Raw genomic sequence first — 8,961 nt, forward strand, 5'->3', positions numbered from 1 at the left:
AGGGGACACAGCTGGCCCAGGTTCGCAGATGAAGGCCACAGCCTGGGCCACTCCTGCAGGCCCGTCCGTGTCCCGGACCCTGTTCATGTTCTGGAACTGGGCCTTTCATTCTTTCTTAATCCTTTACGCAAACAGTGTGTGTGTGTGCGCCCGCGCATGTATATACGCCTGTGTGCTCGTGTGTATGTGTGCGTGTGTGTGTGTGTCTTTGAAATCATCCAAAAAATAAAAAAAAATAAAATAAAAGGGGCTTTCATGGTTGAGCCTGACCCAGTGCAACGCAGAATATATTATTTCTTTCAGAGCGTGGATAGCAGATCTACACGTGAAACACAGATCAAACACGGCCCACAGAAACAATGGGAGGAAGCATAACCAGAGTGAATCGATTCCTTGATCCTGCTGTACCAAAAAATTAAAGAGGAGCACTCCTGGGGTTTTAACCCAGATACGACTTCAGCCACAGCCGTCTTTCCCATGTTCTGGGATCTCTTGTTCTGGCTCCCTTTTTCTGGGTCTGAAACGTGGAATAGAGTAAGCAGTGTTGAGTTCTGCAGGCCTAGCTGGCTTAAAAAAATTAAATAGCTCCATCCCTTCACCCTCAACACACACTCAGGCCTGCACACGCCCATGCATGTGCACACACACATACACACACAGGCACTTGCACACACATGCACACAGGTTCATTTTGTCTTTTCCCCAGAACTAAATACTAAACAGGACAGACCCTGCTATTCCCCACAACAGGACAAGAGAAGGAAGAGGCAGAAAAGGCCCTGTCAGGCATCAGGAAAAATTCTCAAACCAAAAAAAGGCCCTAATCCCCAGCCTGAGGCCCATCTTGTCTCTCTAGGCCCAAGCGATGACATGGCCCCTTCAGTCTCAAAGAACTGTTTAAATACGTAGGTGGTCTTGCTTAAGTTGGCTGGCTTTCATGTCGGCATTGACCCCGGGGCCGACCCCAGCCCTGAAGATCCAGATTGGATCGCCCTGCCCAGCCCTGTGATGGGCCACCAAGGCCACCCTGAATGGTCAGTCAGCCACAGCCAGCATCCTCCCCTACTTCTGCTGTACTCTCGAGGATGCCCTTTATTTAGACACCATAGTACAGCTGGTCTCCAAGTCCCAGATCCACTGGCTGGAGACAAGCTGGGGATGGCCACAGGCCAGCTCCAGATGGCTCCCAGAAAGAGGCTTCAGGAGGGCAGGCCCAGCTCAGGCAGGTCATAGCTGAGATGGAGCAGAGATCACAGGATTGAGTCTCCACAGGCTGAGTTCAAATTCTGGTTCCCTCACTGGCTGTGACCTTGGGATACTGTGTAACATCCCTGATCCTGGTGTACGCATTGATAAAAGGAAAAGGCATGTGAGGACGAAGCAGACCAGGATTTGAAGCCGCTGTTCTTAAAGTTTGGAATGATGTGGCCACCTGCCGAGGGATGCCGGTGGCCACCAGAAGCTGGAAGAGGCGAGGAACCAATTGTCCCTTCAATTCTCCAGAACAGGTGTGGCTCTGCTGACACCTCCCAGCCCAGTGAAACCAATGGCAGGCTTCTGGCCTCCAGAACCATGAGACAACAAACTTCTGTTATTCTAAGCCACTGAGCAGGCAGTCATCTGTTATAGCATTGACACTAGACTACTAAGGCCTTTCCCTGGGGCCACCAAGAGGCTTCTAAGAGACTGTGCTACATGCTGGGACCTGGCTGTCTTACCTGGATGGGCCCTTACAACAAGCTTCTGAAGTGATGGGTAAGACAGGCTTTGGGCCTGTTAGTGACTAGGAACTGGAGGCTCCCAGGAATTAAGTATCGTGCTCAAGGTCATATGATGTTTGGTGGCAGAGCTGAGACTAGAACACGGGTGCTGCTCCCTCCCTACCAGGCCCCAGGCCCTGTACCCGCCCTTGCTGCTCTGATTAGTTCTGAGCAGGTAGAAAAAAGGGATGCCCTGCTCCACCCCCAGCAGGAGCTGGCAAGGTCCCTGAGGGCTGGAGGCACAGGGGATGGCTCTCCCACCCCCTTCCTAGCCCTGATGTTTGCACCTGGACAAGCCCTGCTGCAGAGGAGGGCGCTGTGGTGGGTGCACACCCCACCCCGAGTTGCATCTCTCCTCCCAGAGGAGAGGGAATCTGGGGATGGATTCTCCTTGGTGACTCACCTGGGAGCCCTGTCAAGTCTCCTGGGCCTCAGATTCCGCCGTGGTGACATGGAAACACTAACAAGGCTGCCCTGTCCTCCAGGAGCTGTGGGATTAGAGAATGCACGTCTGTACAGAAATGCTAGCGGAGGGGTGGTTACCAGGGCCTGCTCTCCCCTCGGGCCTCCTCAGGAAGATTGTCAGGGGCATGGCAGGTGGAGCCTGCCAGAGAGGCCCTGCTCTGTCCCTCCATGGTACGCACCCAGGCCATGACTCCTGGCTCTGTCCAGAGAGCCTGGGGCAGCCAGGGACCCCGGGACCTCGAGGCTTGGGTTATGCTAGCCAGCACAAATTCTACCCTCCTCCTCCAATGCTCTCTCTCTCTCTCTCTCTCTTCCCTCTACCCCACCTTGCCCTTCCAGCTCTCTCCCGCCTATCCTCTCTCTGTCCTCCCCTTCCTCTCTCACTGGTTCATTCATCTTTCCTCTTCTTTTCTTTCTAGACCTCACTTTCTGACTCTCACGCTCTCCACCGCAACTGACACCGGGAGCTCCCCTTCCGGGCTAGGCTGGGGCCGGACACCCCCTGAAACCACATCCTTGCCCTCTCCCCCTCCTCTGCTCTTCCTGCTTCCTCACACCTTCACTGGCCTCTCCAGAGAGCACACTCTCCATAAATCACATGCACACGATTCCTTGTACTTCTAGAGAATTCTTATCTAAGATACCATGTTAGGGTCTAGGGAAGCGAAATCAAGAAAGACATGCGCCCTGCCCTTCAGGAGCCACTGGCCTGGTGGGAGAAGCAGCATGACGGAGAATGCCAGACAAGCTCCAGCATTATAGATGCCGTGATGGAAGGCTACTCAGCCCACCATGGAGCACGACGAAGCAGGTGATCTGTTGCATGTGGGGAGTGGTAAGGGAAGGCTTCACAGAGGAGGCCCAGGTGCATGAGGAGGATGCAGGGGAGAGAAGGGACTTGAAAAGGAAGGCAGGGGGAGAAGATAGGGCCACAGTCTAGCCCACCAAGGGCCTGGCGGCTGCTGCAAATAACTAAGACATGGGATGATGGGGGTGGGGGTGTAGACGCAGGACAAGGCTGGAGAAGTTGGGGGACTTCATCACAGCAAGCTTCTGGGAGCTCAGCTAAGGAACTCATACTTTCTCCTGAGGGCAGTATGGAGCCATTGAGCATTCCCTTCAATCTGGAAGTTCTAGAAGTCTCCGGCAAAGACAGGGACAGCTGTGGGACATGGAGAGGAAAAGTAGGGCCGGTCAACTCCCCTTGATGGAAACTATCAGGAAAGATGGCAGAGTAAGCAGCAGGGACAGGGCCTGTCTGTGTGCCAGGCTCGGGAACACCCAGAGCCATTCCCACTGGGCCCATCACGTGGCCAGGCCCTGAGATGCCCGGAGCTGGCAGACGGGGCAAGAGGACAGAGCAGGACAGCAAAGACAGCACGGTTATGATGGGCCGGGGAGAAGCCACGGGGGAGCCGGGGGCAGAGCTAGGTGGGCACAGGATCCCTTAAGCTTGGGCCGTCCCCCCACCCGGCTCATGGCTCAGCCCTGCCTACCCCCCTCCCCTGGCGTGGGCGCTGCAGAGGGACACCGCCTCGCCTCGTTAGGAGGCAGTGCACTCTCACAAACCTCCCTCCGGGCCCCGGGCTGCTCTGGCCCAAAGCCATGTGCAGAGCTGCAGGGAACAGGGCCGGACAAGGAACCCAGAACCAGGAGGCCCGGGAAGACAAGGAGACGCTTGTCGGGGTTCTGGGAACAGGTGGAGGCTGCAGGGCCCTGGGGGCAGGCCCGGGCTGCCTGAGAAGGCAGGGCAAGGAGTCCTGGCTCCCAGGGATGGGCACTATGCCCCTTGACACCCCACCCAGTGTCCTTTCTGCCTGATACCCTCTTCCCTGGCTTTCTAAGACCCCATAGCCGAAGGAGCCACCTTTCTTTCCTTTCCGTGTCCTTCTGCAGGCAGAGGACTCATCCCAAATGGGGCGGAGTGGAGGGCGTGCGTCCCCACCTGCTCCTGTAAGTTCTTGGTGGCCGTGCCCTCCAGGAGTTCCCGGTGTGGTGGGCAGACAGAGCTAGTCACCACCCCACCCCGCCCCCCACCCCGTGCCGTGGCTCCGACCGACAAAGGCCATCTCAGCTCAGTGGCCTGGTAGACCCACTGGGAGGCCGTGGCACCCCACTCAGCCCGTCCGCCCCCCCACCGCTCGGAGGCAGGTGCTGCTGCTCGATCAGTCACAAGTGATGAGGCCAAGGCCAGGACTGTTGAGTAACTTGCTTGAGGTCACACGAAGAGAGCGCGGTTTGTCCCCCGGGGCCTAGCTCCAGAGTCCCCATCCTGGAACAACAGGCCAGACCAAGGGAATAAGGGTGTCTCTCTGGTCTTCACAGCAGTATTGGCGTCCGGTGGAGAGTGGGAAGCCTGGAGCTGGGTAGGCCTGTGTCACTCCGAGTGGCCTTGGGCACCCTAAGCTGTAGTTTCCTCACCACCGCGCTAAGGGGTGGCCGCAGGGGGCAGTAGATGAGCAGCCAGGTGTGGGCCCCCTAGTACAGGGCTTAGTACAGGGCCCCAGCAGACACCTGGATTTGCCTGGGCCTTTAAGGACCTCAAAGCCCTTCCATGTTCTTTCATTCAACTTGACCTTGACTGAGGGAAGCCAGGTGAGAGCTGTGGGGGCCTGGCCCCAGGGCTCTCGGAAAGGTGAGGGCTTTAGGAATGGCTTAGGCTTGCCTCTGTCACATAGAATAACCAGGTCACCAGAGTGGCTCCCCAAAAGCCAGCTACCCTGGCTTCACCTCCCCGTCACGGACTCCAGAGCCATCACGCTAAGTCAGGGATCACCTCCCTACGTGAGGGGGGTGGGCAAGACTCAGCAGCCTCCAGCATTCAAGGTTTCGGGCCTCTAGCCAACCACCATCCAAATTAAAGGCCCGAATCTAAGACAGGCTGGGGATGGGGGGAGGCACTCCACCCCCACCCAGCTCCCCTGAGGAGCTACAGAGCCTGCCTGGGATTAGCTCCCCTCAGGAAAGCTGCCCTCAGGCCACCACCCCCTGCACGAAGATTTGCAGATGGCTCCCTGATGTGATCTAAGACCCTCCCTGGCTGACATCCACCAGCCTCAGAGGCAATTAAGGGAAAATAATACATAAACCGGAGCTGGAGCCTTGTACTGCGGTGGTGGCCGGTGGCTGGGTGCAAGCATGACCTCCTCAGCTTCAGCCCTGGGCTGCCACCCACTTCTGTGACCCGGCAGCTCTGTGACCTGGTGGCCCCATGACCTGGCAGCGCCGTGACCTGGCTGCTCCGTGACCTTGCTCCTCTGTAATCTCCAGGCTCGGTGACCCGGCAGCTCTGTAACCTGCAACTCTGTGACCTGGTGGCCCCGTGACCTGTCAGCGCTGTGACCTGGCTGCTCTGTGACCTTGCTCCTCTGTAATCTCCAGGCTCTGTGACCCGGCAGCTCTGGGACCTGGCAGGACCGTGACCTTGCACTGGCTCTTCCTTTGCGGAGCATGGTCCCCACCCCATTTTGTTTGCCTGGAAAAATCCATTTCCATCCCCATCTCCACCATGGCAGGTGCAACCCTCCCCCCCACCACAAACACATACATGGACACACATTGGTTAAAGTTTATCTTTCTTCCCTTGCGCCCAGGTTGTGACATATATATACCTTCGTTGAAGACGGTGTCATCCGGTGTTACATTTTTTTTCTCCAACCTGTCTTCGCCCAGTTCTGGCTATCTATTGCTTCATAACAAATAACCCACAACTTAATGGTTTAAAACAGTGACATTTATTTTGCTCATCAATCTGTGATTTCAGCAGGCATGGCAGGGACAGCTCATCTCTGCTCCATCCCACGTCAGCCAGGGCAGCTGGAAGGCCAGGGCTGGCTCATCCGACGGCCCCTCTCATGTCTGGGAGTTCACAAGGGCCATCGGCTGGGACTGGGGTCGTCACCCCTACACGTGGCTTCAGGGTCCTTCCCAGTATGGCTGCAGATTCTGAGAGAGCACCCCAAGGCGAGGCAGGAACTCGAGTGCGTTTTATGGCTCCACCTCAAATGTGGCACAGCATCACTCCTGCCATAATCACAGGCCCTCCGATGCCCCGGGAGGAAATGTAGACACTTCAGTAGAGACGAGTCAATGGCTACCTGGAAGACGGGCATGTGGGATGGCGTATGTCGATTGGAAAGTGCAATCTTCCATTCTCTGCTAGCAGACTGTATGATCCATGAAGACAGGCAGCACTGGGTGGTGCTAAGAAATGAAACAAAACAAAACCAAGGCTTACAGAGGACAGGAGGGTGTGAAGGAAGGAGGGAGAGTGAGAGAGAAGGAGGGATTTTATAACAAAAGTACAGACTTTTTCGAGCCAGGCGTTACTGGAGGGGATCACCTAGTCTAACTTACCCATTTTACAGATAAGATAACTGAGGTTCAGAAGTGTACACACCTGCCCAAGGGCACAGATCCAGTTCAGTAAGATCCGGTCTCTGAGTCCCACTTCTCCTCGTGGTGGGAGAGGGAGGCCCCTTGATGTTCACCTGAGGCCTTGGGTCTCCCTAGTCCCCCAAGCCAGGGCCATCAGAGTATTTGGGGGCACACCAGCCCCATCCTTGCACCCTGCTTCTCAGGCCTGGTCTTCACCACATCTGTGGCCCAGTCCCTGCCTGCATCCCCACGTGTGGGACAGGCTGGGGACAGTGGCCAAGGCCTGCCTCCACCCACCATGGCCTGGCTGCTGCAGAAGCCTACCCTCTGGCCTGTTGGTCAACCTTCTCAAACCTTCACGTGTCAGCCCATCCAGAGCTGCTTGACTGTCAGACTCCTCCCCCCACCCTCCTCCCAACTCGGCCCAGACAGTGTGGGGTCAGGGTCAGAACACTGGCTGGGGAATCTGACCCGCCTCCATCCAAACATAGGCTCAGGTTGGTATGACCCAGGAAATGAGGCCTCCTGTCAGACAAACAGGGCGGATGGGATGGAATGTCCCTCCCTGGAGGACTCATCAGCTCATTGGAGGTGTTCAAAAATAGCAGTTCCTCAGGGCGCCTGGGTGGCTCAGTTGGTTGAGCATCTGACTCAGTGTCAGCTCAGGTCATGATCTCAGGTTTAGGGGATCGAGCCCCAAGTCAGGCTCCTTGCTCAGTGGGGAGTCTGCTTGAAGATTTTCTCTCTGTCCCTCCCCTGCCCTCAAATAAATAAATCGTTAAAAAAGATAGCAGTTCCTCTTCTCCCTCTTTTCCTGAACCCCTATGGCCTCAGGGGTGGCCACAGCCCGCAGCCCAAGGCTTTCCTAGATTCCAGAAAATGGACTTTCAGAGGGAAGAGGATGCCTGCCCTCTCAACCGTGGCCAGGGAAGGTAGCCGAGTCCAGCCTGCTCAGCCATGGAGGGGAGAATGACCCACCCCAGCCTGGCAAGAACGTCCCTCCACATCACTGAACCCCCTTCCCACCACACCACCTCGAGAGTCACCAAATAGTCCACTATCTCTCGCTACATAACAAATGACCCCAGAACTTAGTGGAATAGGGACACCTGGGTGGCCCAGTGGTTAAGCATCTGCCTTTGGCTCAGGTCGTGATCCCGAAGTCCTGGGATCAAGTCCTGCATTGGGCTTCCCACAGGGAGCCTGCTTCTCCCTCTGCCTGTGTCTCCACCTCTCTGTGTGTCTCTCATGAATAAATAAATAAAACCTTAAAAAAAAAGAACTTAGTGGCATAAAAACCACCGTTTTATTATCTCTCATGAGGTAGGGGGTCGGGAACGCAGGCAGGGCTCAACTGGACAAATCCTCAGCAGGACCTGGCATTGACTAGGGTCACTTGGTGGCCTTCTTCCAGTGACTGTGGTGTCTAGAGGACCCAAGACAGTTTCATTCCTATGCCTGGTGCCTTGACAGAGGAAGGCAGGGGGCTGGCTCAGCTGGGCCTGTCCCTCTGGCCATAGGGCATCATGACTTCTCCGTGGGGTCTCTTAGGAGGGTGGTTCAACTTCTGAAGTGGTCTCAGGGCCCCCAAGAGACCAGGGCAGAAGGTGCCGGCGCTCAGAAGGACCAACTAAGCCTGACAGTGGCACGTATCACTTCTGCCGGGGCCCAGCTTGGACTTGGAAGGGGTGAGATGGACCCTGCCACTCAGCGGGAGAAGCGTCAAAGCATTCATGAGCCAAGTGACCTTTGGACCCAAGGCTGGGGTTCCTGGGTCAGTCTGTGTGCCCGCCTGGCAGAAATGTGCTCAGGGGCAGTCACATGCCTCATACTAAATTGAGCTTGTTAAGGGCTGAATCATGTTCCCCTCCCCCACCCAGATTCATAGTTTGAAGCTCTAATGCCCAGGACCTCAGAAGTGACTCCCTTTGGAGACAGGACCTTTAAAGAGGTGAATCAAGTTAAAATGAGCCCTTAGAGTGGGCTTAATCCAATCTGACTGGCAGCATCAGCAGGGGTAACAGATGTTTGTCACCAGGATCACAGCGGGCTCCTCTATGGCTTCTGTCCCCTTGGCACCTTCCACGGCCTCCTACGTAGCTCTGTGCCACAGTTTCCCCTCTCACATGGACTGATGCTGTCCAGCCCCCAGGGATGGCCTCCGAGATATAGTATCCACGGACACCTTGGCTTCTCAGGAGCGGGAGGGGAGCGCATGGGAGGCGATGATCATTAGGGTTGCCATTGCCAGCAGTGGCACCTCTGCAAGGCAGCCATGCTCACCCCGGGCCCAGCACATCCGGCCTACTCCTGCTAGGGCTAACTCCCAGTCGACGGGCCCCAGTGGCATCTGCTGGAC

The 8,961-nt window shown here is 56.3% G+C and overlaps 1 long non-coding RNA gene across 2 annotated transcripts; it reads right to left on the bottom strand.

The window, feature by feature from the left end:
* Window positions 1-376: 376 nt before the first annotated feature.
* Window positions 377-5,435, bottom strand: LOC112673183 (uncharacterized). 2 transcript variants are annotated; one of them, XR_003144702.2, is made up of 3 exons: window positions 4,364-5,435; window positions 2,164-2,248; window positions 377-517 (listed from the first exon to the last, which is right to left on the bottom strand). It is a non-coding gene; the product is annotated as an uncharacterized LOC112673183 (long non-coding RNA). The 2 variants fall into 2 exon arrangements; XR_003144703.3 differs by lacking the exon at window positions 4,364-5,435 and adding an exon at window positions 4,093-4,318.
* Window positions 5,436-8,961: the final 3,526 nt, after the last annotated feature.

Source organism: Canis lupus, chromosome X, assembly GCF_003254725.2.
Source record: "Canis lupus dingo isolate Sandy chromosome X, ASM325472v2, whole genome shotgun sequence".
Taxonomy (NCBI): domain Eukaryota; kingdom Metazoa; phylum Chordata; class Mammalia; order Carnivora; family Canidae; genus Canis; species Canis lupus.